Here is a 17,395-nt window from a genome sequence, read left to right as displayed (position 1 = left end):
TAGATATACAAAGGTACTTCAAAAAGTTTGTGGAACTAGGCTAATCCTCCGCCTGCGGTGTCGGCACCCCGGGTTCTAGTCCCAGTTGGGGCGCCGGATTCTGTCCTGGTTGCTCCTCTTGCAGTCCAGCTCTCTGCTGTGGCCCGGGAGTGCAGTGGAGGATGGCCCAAGTGCTTGGGCCCTGCACCTGCATGGGAAACCAGGAGGAAGCACCTGGCTCCTGGCTTCGGATCGGCACAGTGCACCAGCCGTAGTGGCCACTTGGGGGGTGAACCAACGGCAAAGGAAGACCTTTCTCTCTGTTTCTCTCTCTCTCACTGTCTAACTCTGCCTGTCCAAAAATAAAAAGTTTGTGGAAAATAGAATTAAAAGATGATGTACATTTTTAAAAATATTTTATTTATTTATTTTAGAGGCAGAGTTACAGACAGAGGAAAGGAGAGACAGAGAAGTCTCCCATACTCTGGTTCACTCTCCAAATGGCCACAACAGAGATTTGGAGCAAGGATTCTGGAGCTTTTTCCAGGTCTCCCATGCTGGTGAAGGGGCCCAAGCACTTGGGCCATCCTCCACTGCTCTCCCAGGCCATTAGTAGAGAGCTGGAACAGAAGAGCAGCCAGGTCACAAACCAGCACCCAGATGGGATGCTGGCACCACAGGCAAAGGCTTAGCCTACTACATCACAGCGCTGGCCCCTCCACAAACTTTTTAAAGTACCCTATGGTCACATTTGTCACATGTGTCTCTGAAGAAGGAAGGTTGAAAACTGCTGATGTAGGTGATTTGGTCAACTATTGCTGGTATGCTGAGAGGATTAAAATAAGAAATGATAACAGTAACATATTAACTTATCAAACACCTGCAAATGAATGGCACTAAAATATATAGTAACCTGGGTAATAGGTAAACACCTGTCCAACCATGTTTTCTTTCTCTCTTTCTAATCACTTATTTGTTTGTTATTTGAGAAGCAGGGACATGTAGAGAGTTCCAGTCTTCTGGTTCACTGTGCTGGCGCTGTGGCATAGGAGATAAAGCTGCCGCCTGCAGTGCCAGTATCCCATGTGGGCATCAGTTCAAGTCCTGGCTACTCCACTTCTGATCCAGCTCTCTGCTATGGCCTGGAAAATCACTGGAAGATGGCTCTAGTCCTTGGGCCGCTGAACCCGCTTGGGAGACCTAGAGGAAGCTCCTGGCTCCTGGCTTTGGATTGGTGCAGCTCCAGCCGTTGTGGCCATCTTGGGAGTGAACCATCGGATGGAAGACCTCTCTTTACTTTTGCCTCTCTGTATCTCTGCCTTTCAAATAAATAAATCTTTAAAAAAAAAAAAAAAAAAGATGAGTTTAAAAAAAATATTCTGGTTCACTCTCCAAATGCACACAACAGCTGGGAACTAGAAATACAGCTTATGTCCCCCATGTGGGTGGCAGGGACCCACATCATTTGAGCCATCCTCTGCTGCCTCTGGAGGTATGGGTTAGCTGGAAGCTAGAATTAGCATAGCATAGCATAGCAGTGGACCTGGAACTCGATCCCAAGTACTCCAGTGTAAGATGTGGATGTCCCAAGAGCATCTTAATTACCATTCCAAATACCCACCCTCCACCATATTTTCAGTGATACCTGATTATATAATTGCATAATTTGTCTAAGAAGAACACATGTTAGTACAAAATCAGATCTAACTTCTGCTTTATCCTTTGGGACCTAAACTACTGAACTTGGATACCAAAGACTTCCAGTACTGGGTCCTGCAGTCCTAGACAACTTCAGAGTATACTCTCAGGATGAGCTCTCTGATAAATCAAAGTGCTGGGTGACCAACTAAGTGAATGTATGTTGCTCATTCCATATAACAAGGTCTACCTTTCAGTTTCAATTCATGGAATTGTAACAAGCTCAGAAATCTTGGCTGACTCATACATATTGCAGACATGGAAACATTCAGAAAGACTTATTTAGGGTCCTTATGTGGATATAAAAATAAGACCAGAATCTTGACTTGGTCAGTGTTTATATTGAGAATTGAAATCTAGGTTTCTTAGCCCAAGTCTAGCATATAAGGTGAAGTTGAAAGCACTGTATTCTTTTTTTTTTTTTTTTTAAGCTTTATTTATTTGAAAGGCAGAGTTACACAGAAAGAGAAGGAGAGGCAGAGAGAGAGAGAGGTCTTCCATCCACTGGTTCACTCCCCAATTGGCTGCAACAGCTGGAGCAGTGCCAGTCCGAAGCCAGGAGCCAAGAGCTTCCTCCAGGTCTCCCATGAGGGTGCAGTGGCCCAAGGACTTGGGCCATCTTCTACCACTTCTACCAGGCCATTCCAGAGAGCTGGATTGGAAGTGGAGCAGCCAGGACTTGAACTGGCGCCCATATGGGATGCCAGCACTTTATCCACTACACTGCAGTGCTGGTGTATTTATTAAACCTTCAGGGCTTCTAATACTATCCTAGATGCTGGTGGGAGAGTGGTAGAATGGCGGTTACGAATTTTAGTCCTCACAGTCAACTGTATAAAAAGTGCTGTATTGAATTCGTTTTTGTTTTCTGCTGTAATGAATTAAACACACATCTAGTGGCTTAAGATAACACTGATCTCACAGTTCTGTAGGCAGAAGTCTGGGTGGGCTTGGCTGGATTCTCTGCTGAATGTGTCACAGTACTGAAATCAAGATGTTGACAGTATTGTGACCCTTTTTAGAGGCTCTGGGGATGATTTCCCCTTCCAAGCACATTTGGGTTGTTGGCAGAACCCCTGCCTTGTGGTTTTAAGACAGTCCTATTTCCTTGATGATGATTAGTTGGGGGCCACCCATTACTCTTGGAGGCCTCTCCCCTCTCCTCATACACAGGCTGCAACATCTCAGAGCCAGCATAGCTTGTCAACTCCTCCTTGTGCTTGGACCCTCAGACTTCTTTTGCTGCACCCCTCTGCCACTAGCTAGACAAAGTCCTCTGCATTTAGAGTTCATATGATGAAATTGGGCCCACCTGGATAATGCAGGATCATCTTCCCATTTTTAGGTTCATAACCTTAATTATATATGCAGAGTCCCTTTTGCTATGTAATATATCAGATTCATAGGTCCAGGGATTTGAGTGTGGATCTCTTGAGGGGGGCCATTCTACCCACTACTCAGAATTCTTCCTTTAAATAAGAGCAAGTGCCCTACCCAGCTCATGGTACAATCAGTGGCAAACATTCCTGGGACTCCCTTCCTCTTCCTTGGTCCTGGGATTCTTCACACAGAACAAAACATACCGGGCAGTCTCTTGGATCCCTTCTGGTTATAGTAGAGAAGTAACTGTGATCTGAGCTGGGGCGAGTCCTTGTAAGCTGGTGGATCTGCAGCTATAAGACTTCTCTTGGGAGGTTTCTCAGCTGGGAAACTGCGGAGGATCAGCCTCTGAGCTGCTGTGCTTTCCTTCTCCATTACCTCCTGTCACTAACCTGGAGCACAGCAAGTAAGTGAGGCCAGAGTCCCAGGCCTCCTTTTTTTACTGTTTTAAATTGAGGTGTTATTTATATGCCATAAAATTCACTCACTTTAAGTGTACCCTTCCAGTGATTTTGTGAAGTATACAGGATCACATCACCAACACCATCATCAAATTCCAGAACATTTTCATCATCCCCAGAAGATTCTTGGTGTTTGTCCAGGCTTCCCTTTCGCATGGGGCAAAGGGCACACTCACGTTCCTGGTTTAGAGGTCCTTTTTTCACCCTCTTCCTTTCTAGGAAGCCCCTCAGAGAACTCAGCTTCCAGAAAACAAGAGCCAAGAAAACAGGTTTGTCTCAGGCTCAGTGAGGCAACTCTCCTCTAAGGCAAGGCAGCACTTAGGTCTTGGTTTATTCTCAGAATGGAACAGGAAAAAAACCCGTAAGGAGTAGAGCACCTGTCAATACCATGGTGAGCTCTCCAGCCTCTGCAGGAGGAAGTGGAGTTCTCACATTGCATCTGGTTTCACCCCTAACTCCATCAAGCAGGGACCTGTAGGTGAGAGAATCAGACTTTTCTCCTTTCCCTTGTGGCCAACTTCCTCTAAGCAGAAACTAAGGTATCCTTTCCTCCCACTAAAATGGCCTAAGGGGACATAATATGGCATGGGGAGGAGGGAGGGGGTACTAGCTGTGGTGCAGAATGAGAGTCCCTACTATCCCTACCTACCCTTAATTCTCTCTCCCCTGCTTCCCATGTGATATTAGGTTCTTTTTTAAAAATTTTATTTATTTATTGGAGAGGCAGAGTTGCTGACAGAAAGAAATATAGGCCAGCGCCACGGCTCAGTAGGCTAATCCTCCACCTTGCAGCGCCGGCACACCGGGTTCTAGTCCTGGTTGGGGCACCGGATTCTTTCCCGGTTGCCCCTCTTCCAGGCCAGCTCTCTGCTGTGGCCCGGGAGTGCAGTGGAGGATGGCCCAAGTGCTTGAGCCCTGCACCCGCATGGGAGACCAGGAGAAGCACCTGGCTCCTGGCTTCAGATCAGCGTGGAGCGCCGGCTGCAGCACACCTGCCGTGGTGGCCATTGGAGGGTGAACCAACGGCAAAGGAAGACCTTTCTCTCTGTCTCTCTCTCTCATTGTCCACTCTGCCTGTCAAAAAAATAAAAAATAAAAAATAAAAGATTAAAGATTATTTATTTGCAAGAGTTACAGAGAGAGAGAGGAGACAGAGAAAGATCTTCCATCCACTGGTTCACTCCCCAAATGGCAACAATGGCTAGAGCTGGGCCAATTCAAAACCAGGAGCTTCTTCCAGGTCTCCTATGTGGGTACAGGGGCCCAAGTCCTTGGACCATCTTCCATTACTTCCCCTAGCCATTAGCAGGGAGCTGGATCAGATGTGGAGCAGCCGGGACTTGAACCAGCACCCATATGGGATGCCGGCACTGCAGGCAGTGGCTTTACTCACTGTGCCACAATGTCAGTCCCTGGGGTCCTAGAATTTAGTCCTGGTCTCCCACATGGTTGGCAGGAATCCATGTACTTACACTATCATCTGCTGCCTCCCGGGTACATTAATAGGAAACTGATTCAGAAGCAGAGGTGGGGCACTCATGTGGATGCAGGCTTGACCTGTGGCACCACAGGCCAAGACTCGTTTACATTTTAGTGGGGATCTTAAATTTCAAAGAGTAACACTGTGGTTTTGAGGAAAGTTGGAGGGATAGGAGCCTTCCTGGCTACCTGAAATCATGCCAAGGATGCTGGCCCTGTTTATTTCTGATATTTTAAATATTTTTGATATTTATTTGTATAAATGAAGGTCAAAGCAGTAAAGATGATAGAAGAACAAGTTACTTCTTAAATCTGTATACCTAGAATTTCTCACTGACTAATTTCTCATAGGCTATTTTGTGAAGTTATAAGAGGCTATTTTGAAAACCCTTTTCTGTTAAAAAAAAAAATCATGATCTGATTGGTAGCATAACCAAGCAAAAAGAAAATGCAAGAAAGTACTGAATCCCAGTTGAGAAACAGATCAAAAAGCCCAGAGATGGAAATCCTATGGAGGAAGATTTACTCATACTTTATAAGAGAGGGGGAAAGGGAATAGAACATTAGGGAAGATTCCAGACCTGTGTGCCTGTGACACCAGAAGTCTTAGTTGGAAGGAAGCTGTAAGGTTCCTTTGCAATTATTCAAAATTATCTAATGGAAATAATTTAAGCAGAATGGATTCTGTATGTTTTTTTTTTAAATAACATTTTTTATTATCTTGATTAGGTTTTAAGTTGCTGTGTCTTTGGAGACTTTTAAAAAGAAAACCAAATTAGGGACTCATCAGTGTCCGCTGGTTGCTTTTTATAAAAGTTGTAGGATGCTGACAGGTCATATCAAAGCTCTGTAATTACATCTATACTGATTTTCCATTTTTCAGCTTTCTTTCTAACATGTTCTGTAGCTGAGGTTTTGTTTAAGGAGTATATTGCTATTCTTGCCCTTTCCAAAGCAGTCTTCAGAAAAGCCATATCTGTCCTTTATTGGTTTTGGTGCCAAAGGGAGGATTCATAATTGCTATATAAAATGACTTAGATATTTTTTTAGATAATGTGCACATATCACATATCACATTGAACTGCATCAACATTTGTTAATTCAAGCTTTTTCATTTCATTTCCAATGCATTGTCATTTATGTTAAATCCAACACAAAGTCCTGCTCCTAAAAAAGCAGTTCTCATGCTAAGTACACTCTACAACCACTTCCTCCATCTGTAGCCACTTTGTTTTCAGTGTCATCAAATGTGTTATGGACTGCACAGAGCATACGTGCTGCAATGTGTGCCTAGTTGAATACTGTAGTAGCTTGGGGCTTTTAACTCCATCCACTTATTGAAGGCAAGTTTCTAGTTCCTTAAGCCTTCATTTTTTCAATTTTTTTTTTTAAAGCCCTGTGCTTGCAGGGTTTAACAGCTCAGATTTATGGAGAAATCTATTTAACCAGGTTCTTGTTTCTCCCTGCCCCCAACCTACCACAGCCTCTTTTTCAACACTGCTGGCCAGGGGATGCCAGGCACTCAGGCTAGCTCCTGCCTGCCTCCGGGTTATCCCATGCTGCTTTTCAGCTCCTGGAGATGGTGGTGGCACATGCTTGGAGCTTAGAGTCTATATGCTTTTGAAGAAAATATATTCAATCCAGTTATATTGCAGATTTTGGTAGAAAAGGTAGAAAAAGCTTGATCTGGCTAACATGCCATTATAAAATCTTCTCCAACTTTTTTTTTTTTTTTTTTAGAATTATTTATTTTATTTGAAAGCCAGAGTTACATAGAGAGAGAAGGAGAGGCAGAGAGAGCGAGAGGTCTTCCATCCGCTGGTTCATTCCCCAATGGGCCACAACAGCCTAAACTGTGCTGATCCAAAGCTTGGAGCTTCTTCCGGGTCTCCCATGCGGGTGCAAGGGCCTAAGGACTTGGGCCACCTTCTACTGCTTTCCTAGGCCATAGCAGAGAGCTGCATCGGAAGTGGAGCAGCCAGGACTCGAACTGGCGCCCATACGGGATGCCGGCACTGCAGGTGGCAGCTTTACCCGCTACGCCACAGTGCCGGCTCCTAAATCTCCAGTTTGGAGAAAGTTGTGTTCATTTATTTGGGCCTCAATAATTTTTCCCTTAAAAGTGTTGTTTAAGTGATGATTAGGTATCTAGGCCCCTTCATAAAAGCTATTTACCCTTAACAAACCTAAATCATGTGACTGATGTTAGTATGGTTATACTAATATTTTAAAAATTTTTATTTATTTGTTTGAAGTGTAGAAAGACAGACACAGACAGTTCCCATGCACTGATTGACTCCCCAAATGCCCACAGCAGCCAGGGAGGCTGGACCAAAACCAGGAGTTGAGGAACTCAATCCAAATCTTCCACCTGGGCGGCAAGAACTCAACTGTTTGAACCATCACCTGCTGCCTCTTAGATTTTTACACTAGCAGGAAGCTAGAAGTAGAAGTGGATCTAGAATTTGAGCTCAAGCACGCCAATGTGGGATGTAGGTACCCTAGCTTCGTTTTAACCACTAGACCAAATACCTACACCTGGTTACTAAAATGTGTCTGTCATATGATTTTAAAAACTATTGAGCCAACAGTAGTAAGAATGGTAATTTTTGAAGCACTTGCTGTATGCCAGACACAGAGGAAGGATTTCATAGGAGTATAAACTACACAAAAATACAAGTCACTATTTTCCTTGTACCAAGCAGATTTAAATGTCTTAACTCATTAACTCCTATATATGTTCTCTCATTCAATTCTCATGATCGGATGAAATAGGAACTAATTATGCTTACCTTACTGATAAAAGAACTGAAGTACAAGAGGGCTAGGTAACTTGCTCAAGGTCACACAGGTTAGTGAGTGACAAAAATAGGATTTGTACTTCAGGTATCTGATTTCAAAGCCTGTGTTCCCACACTTTGCAATATGCTTGTACTGTGAGATGGAAAATATATGTATTTTTTTCAGTAGATTATGTTCCAGTATAGATTTGCCAGATGTAGCAAATAAAAATACTGGACATCAATTAAGTATTAATAGGATATTACATGTGACATACAAGCAGAATTCAAAAAGTCCCTGGAAAAATAGAATAAAAAGATAGTCTATTTGGATACAGAAATTTTTAAATCCATTCATATTTCCATGGACTTTTTGAGGGTGCTCATGCTTATGGTAAAAATATATTTATCTGAAATTCACATGTAAATGGGCATCCTATATTTTATCTGGCTGGCACATTAGGAGAGCATGTCTTATACTCTCCAATTTTCTTCCTTCCTTCCTTTCTTCGTTCCTTCCTTCCTTCCTTCTTTATTTATTTATTTATTTATTTATTTGAAAGGCAGAGTTGCAGAGAGGCAGAGAGACTGAGATCTTCCATCTGCTGGTTCACTCCCCAGATGGCCACAACAACCAGCGCTGTGCTGATCCAAAGCCAGGAGCCAGGAGCTTCCTCCAGGTCCCCAACACGGGTGCAGGGGCCCAAGGACTTGGGCCATCTTCCACTGCTTTCCCAGGCCATGCAGAGAGCTGGGCCGGAAGTGGAGCCAGGACTCGAACTGGCGCCCATATGGGATGCTGGCACTGCAGGCAGCAGCTTTACTGGCTACGCCACAGCACTGGCCCCTCTGGTTTTCTTGTTTCCCCACTGGAATCATGCTGATGGATGCCTGGGTCACCTTAAATTGTTCTAAAAGGCACTTAGTTACGTCTTCCCAGCACAACAGCCACAAAGCAAGATAGCAAGTCAGGAAGCCTCAAAAGAGCCTGGGTGGCCTCCTGAGCCATCCAAGGTCAAGGATGTAAATTCAGGACCTTGGAATAAGTTGCCCCATAAACCCTGCTCTACTGGAAGTGGTGTGATGGTAAATGTTTAACACCTGTTCTGCAGAGAGGACAAACCCTGATTTGTGGTGCTTGTTGATTTGTGTGGTGTGAATATTCCTATCATAGTTGATCACGATACCAGCATGGTGTCATTGAACCTGTAGATGGGAACTGGTATGTATAACTCCTTCCATGGAAGGTAGCCACTGTTAGAGGCATTTCTTTTTTCATATACAGGTAAATTAAGCCTACATAACAGTGAAAGGTTTAAGAGAAATATCTACCACCATGGTATTTTCTGATATAAAACAGTTAGGTGGTAGGCATTTGGCACAGCCATTAAGATGCCCTTGATAGCCCTACATCCCATATAGGAGGGTTTGAATTCTGGCACCACTTTCAATTTTGACTTCTAACTAATGTGTACCCTGGGAGGCAGCAGATGATGGCTCAAGTGCTAAGGTCCCTGAATCTCATCTGGAAGACCTGGATTGAGTTCCTAGCTTCTTCTGGCTTTGGCCTAGGCCAGCCCTAGCTGTTGAAAGCTCATGGGCAGTGAACCAGCAGATCGAAGATCCTTCGACTCTCTGTCTGTCTCTCTCTCTCTCTCTCTCTATATATATATATACACACACACGCATATAAAAATCAAACATACAAGTAAAAATGAAAATAAGTAAAAATGTAAAATAAAACAATTAAAATTTTAAAAGATAATTTCCTCCTTGGGGTAAAACATTGACCAAACTTTTTCCTCACTTCAGTTCACACTGCTTCTATTCTGCATTTAAAAGGCAACAGTTAATCATCAGTCATCATGAATGTCTAACACTCACATTCTTTGTTCTGAAGAAAGGCTCTGCCTCCTGACCAGCAAGTCTGCTGCACTTCTCATGCTGAGCCTCCATGCAGAACATGGTGGGAGTGATTGTGTTGTTTTTTAAATGCTCACTGTGTCACATATTTGTGAGCTGGCATATTGAACAGATGTGTCTGTGGGAAGGCAGGAACCTCTAGGGAGTAACTGTGTCTTCCTGTGTTTAGAGGAGTCAAAAGGACCTGCCCAGAAAGAGCCAGTCTGACCCTCTGAATCCAGAGCAGACCCTCTGTGGCCTCCCTGGGGAATGAAGCCCTGAGTATAATCAGGAGCAAGAAGTGGGCAATCTTCAGATGACCCCTGGAGAAGGACTTCAGTTTTTCTCAGTTGTAAAACAGAGCCAATAATACCTAATTGGAAGGGTTATACATATAAAATGCCTGATATACATTGAGCACAAAATAAGGACTACCTCTTGTACTACTGATTCTATAGCCACTGTCTTTGTTGTGATTATTCTTATTACTCATTTGCAAATGGCCTTATGTATCTGCTTAGCTCCAACAGATAATTTCCATTCTGCAGAAGATGTTTCTGTTGTTTTTTAACAAGATCATATAAAAATTCTTTGACATTAAGTTTTTAAACAAATCTCAGAAATAAAAATGGCCTTCCTATATACTGAGAATATCAGTCTTTATAATTTTGGGAGGGAAAGCAAATTGGTGTTTAGAATTTTTTTTTAAAGATTTTATTTATTTATTTGAAAGGCAGAATTACAGAGGGAGAGACAGAGAGAAAAGTCTTGTGGCTGCTGGTTCACTCTCCAAATGGCCACAGCAGCTGGAGCTGAGCTGATCTGAAGCAAGGAGCCAGGAGCTTCATTTGGGTCTCCCACGGGGGTGCAGGGGCCCAAGTACTTGGACTGTCTTCCACTGCTTTCCCAGGCCATAGCAGAGAACTGGATCAGAAGAGGAGCAACCAGGACATGAACCTGCGCCCATCTGGGATGCTGGCACTGCAGGCGAGGCTTAGCCCACTACGCCATAGCGCTAGCCCCTTGTGTTTTTATTTTGTTTGTTTGTTTTTACAGATTTTATTTATTTGAAAGGCAGAGTTACAGAAAGAAAGGGGGTTAGGAAGAAAGATAGAGATCTTCCACCCACTGGTTCACTTCCCAAATGGCTACAATGGCTGGGGCTGTGCCAGACGGAAACCAGGAACAACTTCTTGTTCTCTCACATGGGTGCAGAGGCCCAAGGACTTGGGCCATCCTCTGCTGCTTTCCCAGGCATTATAGTAGGGTGCCAGATTGGAAGTAGAGCAGCTGAGACTTGAACCTGTGCCGGTATGGGATGCTGGCATTGCAGGTGGCAGCTTAACCCATTACAACAGTGCCGGCCCCAGGTAGAGTTTTTTTGAGTTTAGAAGAAACCAGGTACTTTGCTTGCCTGGGACTGGACCTGGTAGGACTGAGGAACACAAAGTTCAGCTATGTCCCCCATTTGTCCTTTTTTCTTTTTAATGTTTATTTATATATTTATTTATTTGAAAGGTGACATTACAGAAAGGGAGAGGCAGAGGCAGAGAGAGAGAAGTCTTCCATCCACTGGTTCATTCCCTAAATGGCTACAGTAGCCAGGCTGGGCCAGACAGAAGCCAGGAGCCAGGAACTTCATCCAAGTCTCCTACATGGGTGCAGGGGCCCAAGGCCTTAGGCCATCTTCTGCTGCTTTCCCGGGCATATTAGGAGGGAGCTGGATTGGAAGTGGAGCAGCCCATATGGGATGCTGGGACTGCAGGCAGCAACTTAATCTGCACTGGCCCTCTTGTTCGTCTTGGTGCTTCTCTTTCCCTCTCATTGGTTTCCAGTCATTTGTTATCCAAGAATGATTTTTTAGAAAGCTTAAATCAAGACACATACAAATACAGAATGAATACGTGTCAAGGATTGATTAATTTATATTTGGAAGCAATTAATTTATTTTGGAGAAATCAGTATGTATAGGCATTTTTTTTTAACTTTTATTTAATGAATATAGATTTCCAAAGTACAGCTTATGGATTACATTGGCTCCCCCACCCCCATGACTTCCCTCCCACCCGCAACCCTCCCCTTTCCCGCTCTCTCTCCCCCTCCATTCATATCAAGATTCATTTTCAATTTTCTATATATACAGAAGATCAGTTTAGTATACATTAAGTAAAGATTTCAACAGTTTGCACCCACATAGAAACACAAAGTGAAAAATACTGTTTGAGTACTCGTTATAGCATTAAGTCTCAATGTACAGCACATTAAGGACAGAGATCCTACATGAGGAGTAAGTGCACAGTGACTCCTGTTGTTGACTTAACAAATTGACACTCCTGTTTATGGCATCAGTAATCTCCCTATGCTCCAGTCATGAGTTTCCAAGGCTATGGAAGCCTTTTGAGTTCACCGACTCTTATCTTATTTAGACAAGGTCATAGTCAAAGTGGAAGTTCTCTCCTCCCTTCAGAGAAAGGTACCTCCTTCTTTGAAGACCTGTTCTTTCCACTGGGATCTCACTCACAGAGATCTTTCATTTAGGTCCTTTTTTTTTTTTTTTTTTTTTTTGCCAGAGTGTCTTGGCTTTCCTTGTGTATAGGCATTTTTAAATAAGAGTGTCAGTATAAGATTGCTAGGGAGACACAGAACGGGTTAATGTACCACAGAGCACTAAGTCCCATAACATTAATTTTCCTGCTAGACAGAAATTTACAAGTTAACATGTAACTTCACAGTATCTTGGCGCTTGTCAAATAGTAAATAGCAAAATGAAGCATAAATACATTTTCCCAGAGATTTAAATAATCCTTGGAGAGGCCCATTCATAACTATCCCAGGGGAGTGGACATTTAGCCTAGTTGTTAACATGCCTGCATCCCACATTGGAGTTTCCTGAGTACAACTGCTGGATCAAGTTTCTGACTCCAGCTTCTTGTTAATATGCACTGGGAGGCAGCAGTGATGGCTCAAGCAATTGGACTCCTGCCATCCACATGGGAGACTTGGATTTTGCTCCTGACTCCTAGTTCTGGTCCCAGATCAGCCCTGGCATGCGTTTGGGGAGTGAAACAGCAGATGAGAGCTCTTCCTGTCTCTTTGCTGCTCAGTTTTTAAAATCAAGATAGGATATGTCTCCTTGTTCTTAAAAAATTACTGTATTATATTTATTTGAAAGGCAGAGAAATAGAGGAGAGGAAGAGACAGATCTAGAGATCTTTCATCCACTGGTTCACTCCCCAAATGCTCCCAGCAGCCAGGATCTCCCATGTGGTTGTCAGTGACCCAAGTACTTGAGCTATCATCTGCTGCCTCCCAGGATGTACATTAGCAGTGAGCTGGTATCAGAAGACCTGGGACTGAAACTCAGTGACACCAATATGAGATGTGGTTGAAGTTCTAGCTGCTCCACTTCCAATTCAGCTCCCTGTCAATGTGCCTAGGCAAGCAGCAACAGATGACCAAGTACTTGAGGCCCAGGGGGAGAGAGAGAGAGAGAGAGAGAGAGAGAGAGAGAGAGATCTTCCATCTGCTGGTTCACTCTCCAGTTGCCCACAGTAGCAAGGTTTGGGCAAGACCAAAGCAGGAACCAGGACTCCATCCAGTTCTCCCACTTGGGTGGCAGGGGCCCACATACTTGGGCTATCTTCCACTGCCTTTGCAGACACAGCAACAGGAAGCTGGATTGGAAGCTGAATAGCCGGGAGTCAAACTGGTACTCCAACTCGGCATGCTAGCATCACAACTGGTGTTTTAACCCACTGCACCACAATACTAGTCCTGATAAGTACATAATTTAATAGATGAATTATTACTTTTTTAGATAATATATAGAAAGAGACAAAGGCCTCTAATAACTTAACCCAATGGAATATTTCAAAATTGACGGGGAAGAGAAAGATTAAAAAAATGATGAAAAAAAATTTTTTCCCTTTTTTTTTTTTTTTTGACAGGCAGAGTTAGTGAGAGAGACAGAGAGAAAGATCTTCCTTCCATTGGTTCACCCCCCAAATGGCCGCTATGGCCGGCGCACTGTGCCGATCTGAAGCCAGGAGCCAGGTGCTTCCAAGCACTTGGGCCATCCTCCACTACCTTCCTGGGCCACAGCAGAGAGCTGGACTGGAAGAGGAGCAACCAAGACAGAACCGGCGCCCCAACTGGGACTAGAACCCAGAGTACTGGCGCCACAGGCGGAGGATTAGCCTAGTGAGCCGTGGCGCTGGCCGAAAAATTTTTTAAAAGATATTTTATTTATTTGAAAGAGTTACAGAGAGAGGTAGAGATAGAGAGGTGTTCCATCTGCTGGTTCACTCTCCAAATGGCTGCAACAGCTGTGGCTGAACCGATCCAAAGTCAGGAGCCAGGAGCTTCTTCCAGGTCTCCCACATGGGTGCGGGGGCCCAAACACTTGGGCCATCTTCTGCTTTCCCAGGCCATAGCAGAGAGCTGGATCCAGTGCCACAGCACTGGCCCCTGAAATCTTTCTTACCATTCCAAAAATGACCACATATGGATGACTCTGAACATAATTACTAATTAATTGGCCCCATGTTTCAGAAATAAGCCTTTGAAGATATTTATTTCCAAATTAATGGAGCAGGGGAGACCTTTGTGAAATCTTACTTTTAGGCCCTTGAATTTAATTACAGTATGGCAGGTTTGAGGGCACCTTAATGACCTTCACTCACCCTTAGATGAGACTTGTATTTCATGTAATTGTTGACCTGGGTGACTTCAGTTTCATCTGTGCTGCTCTTATCAGGAGTCATATTTTATCCTGTCACCATGATCACAAATGTTTTAGCTCCCTGAGAGTACACATTGACTTTCTACATCTTCATTTGATTCTCCTAGCAGAGGTACATAGAGTAATTTATTTCAGCTCTCTGTCTTTATGGATCTGATTCACTATATATTTAATAAGCAGTTATTAATGTAAAGAACTTGAGCAGAAGCCATGGAGCATGGAGAAAAGCACAATGCCTTCCCTGCAGGAGCCCTTGGTGGAGTAGGGAACACAGAAATGTGGATGCTTTCTGAAGCAGTGATTCTTAATCTTGGCTGCACATTAGGTTCGCCTGGGGAACTGAAACATCCCAATGACTGGGCTGCACTCCAGCCCAATTAAATTAGAATCCCAGCGGGTAGGACCCAGGCATCAGTATTTTAAAAGCTCCCTGTGAAAGTGCAATATATTGCTAAGCTAGAGCAAAACAAACTTGGAAAATGGTATAGTAACAGACTGACAAAAGTGCCGTATGAACAAAAGTACCATCCCACCATTCTGGGTGTGCTAATATTCTCTGTCCAACCACATCTCCACTCATGAATGTGCAAGATACACAACACGTGATAACCATAGGAAACCTTTTGGTCAGTTATATTGGAAGGCATTTAGAAAGTGTATATTATTGCTTTTTATTTATTTGGAAAGTAGAGAGAGAGGGAAAGGTCTTCCATCTGCAAGATCCCTAAATGCCTGTAGCAACCAGGGCTAGGCCAGGCTGAAGCCAGAAGCCTGTAAGCTCAGTCCGGGTCTTCCACATGCGTTCAGGAACCCAACTACTCGAGCCATCATCTGCTGCCTCCCAGGATGTGCATTAGCGGAAAGCTGGAAGCGGAAGAGGAGCTGGGACTGAGACCCAGTGACTCCGATATAGGATGTGAGCATCCCAAGTGGTGACTTCACTGCTCTGCCAAATACTTGTCCGATTAACTATTCTGGGAAGTATGGCCTGAGGGAAACCTTGTCTCTAAGGGGAAAAGGTCCCAAAAACATCAGTCCAAGAGGATGACCCCCAGATTCATTCCACATGCTTGTTCTCTTCCCTGGAATTGTTTGCTCGTGTCTTTCTGAAGTCAAAAAGTTGGCCTCTAAGCACCCAGCCCTAACCTTACCTTTATTGTGAAATCTTCTCTCTCTCTCCACCTATTCCAGGCAAAATTGGGTTACTCTTTTTCTCTGCTACTTAGCTGCTTGTATGTATGTATGTATATATGTATGTGTGTATGTGTGTGTGTGTGTTTAGTAGTTAATTACAATTATTGCCTAATTTAGTCAGAGTATGGCAGACTGCATAGTTTATAGATCTTACCCATTTACATTTCCCAGGTCCCCAGCACAGTTTCTTGGTTTATTAAATGAATAGAGCTGCAGCAGTTTTAGGTGGAGTGAGAGAAGTTGTACCACCAGCAGGGGGAACCTAGTCTCACGAACTTGGGCTCTGTTCTGTCTCCGAACACCAGGATCCTCTGCTTCTAAGAAGTCAGAGACACACTCACTGGTGTAGCAATGAGCTATGAAAGGAAGAGAGAAACAAAAAAGACATTCACAGGATTTAAAGTATAGGTATTGACCAAGCACAAGTGCCTGTGCCACCAACTGCTATTTTATTTAGGCCATAGGCCTTACCCAAAAATGTTTAGAATACCTTCCTCCCTGGGAAAATTGCCTGTCTGGGAGCAGGTATTTGGCACAGTAGTTATCATATCGTGTCATACCATATTAGAGTGCCTGGTTTGAGTCTCAGCTTTGCCCCAATTCCAGCTTCCTGCTTATGTGCACCCTGGGGGAGGCAGTGATGATGGCTCAGGTACTTGGGTCCCAGTCACCCATGTAGGAAACCTGAATTGTATTCCTGGCTCTTGGCTTTGACCTGGCCCAGCTCCAGCTATTGGGGGTGATTAGAGGGTAAACCAGCATTTGTTGATCTCTCTCTGCCTTTCAAATAATCTTTCTTTCTTCCTTTTTTTTTTTTTTTTTTTTTTTTCCAGGCAGAGTTAGACGGTGAGAGAGAGACAGGAGAGAGTTATAGACAGTGAGAGAGAGAGAGAGAGAGAGAGAGAAAGGTCTTCCTTCCGTTGGTTCACTCCCCTAATGGCCGCCACAGCCGGCGCTGCACTGATCCGAAGCCAGGAGCCGGGTACTTCCTCCCGGTCTCCCATGCAAGTGCAGGGACCCAAGTAATTGGACCATCCTCTGCTGCCCTCCTGGGCCACAGCAGAGAGCTGGACCAGAAGAGGAGCAACCGGGACTAGTACCCGGCGCCCCAACTGGGACTAGAACCCCGGGTGCCAGCGCCACAGGCGGAGGATTAACCAAGTGAGCCATGGCACCGGCCTCAAATAAATTTTTAAAAAGAAAGAAAATTACTTGTATTTTTTATTTTTAAAATTTTAAATCTTAGTTTTTAAAAAAATTTGTACACAAATAAATGGTGAAACATCTATTTCAATTTTATAAGTATGAGGGTCATGAAGTATAGAGTTTTCTAGGACAGTGATAATTTTAGATCTTATGTCCTGTTTTCAGACTATGTATCCTGATTTTTTTAAATGGAAAGTTTGGTTGCTGTTGTTACAGTTGGCTATTATTTGGCCAGCATGCTTCAGGGCCTTTTAGTAATTCAAATATCTAATTATCTTACAGTTCTCTTTGAGAGCTTAAGTAGGGCTGCTTCATGATTTTTGGTGTTTTTTTTTTAGAAGTTAAATAGGGCTGCTTTGTATTTGTTTGTTTGTTTTTCAGTGCCTAAAGATATTAGGCTGTTCAGTACATTGCCTTGAGTGCCCTACGTTTGTTGAAGGTGGTTTATTGATGAAGACAATATATAGTAACAATCCTCTTCCTACCATACATTAGTGTAAATACCCTTAAAGGAAAAAATGGATCATTAAGAATTGTTCTGTACTGAGAACTGTTCTTTAATCTTGCCTCTGCAG

At 43.6% G+C, this 17,395-nt stretch overlaps 1 protein-coding gene and 1 pseudogene across 13 annotated transcripts in view; one reads left to right on the top strand and one right to left on the bottom strand.

Moving 5' to 3' along the window:
* The window catches only part of GPR19 (G protein-coupled receptor 19), a 78,718-nt gene that overhangs the window by 15,664 nt on the left and 45,659 nt on the right, over positions 1–17,395 (top strand). For 3 of the 13 annotated variants that reach the window (XR_001793711.3, XR_011378996.1, XR_007921233.2), the window contains one exon: positions 972–17,387. The exons of the other annotated variants lie outside the window; for them this stretch is intronic. The gene's annotated coding sequence lies outside the window, so the exon portion shown is untranslated. Of the gene's footprint in view, positions 1–971; positions 17,388–17,395 lie in introns of those variants that run through there. 13 annotated transcript variants of the gene reach the window in all.
* Positions 5,756–6,370, bottom strand: LOC138843731 (rRNA N6-adenosine-methyltransferase METTL5 pseudogene; annotated as a pseudogene).

The sequence above is a fragment of the Oryctolagus cuniculus genome, chromosome 9, assembly GCF_964237555.1.
Source record: "Oryctolagus cuniculus chromosome 9, mOryCun1.1, whole genome shotgun sequence".
Classification (NCBI taxonomy): Eukaryota; Metazoa; Chordata; class Mammalia; order Lagomorpha; family Leporidae; genus Oryctolagus; species Oryctolagus cuniculus.
The sequence above is the reverse complement of the archived record's forward strand: the minus strand, read 5'-3'. Positions and strand labels throughout refer to the sequence as shown.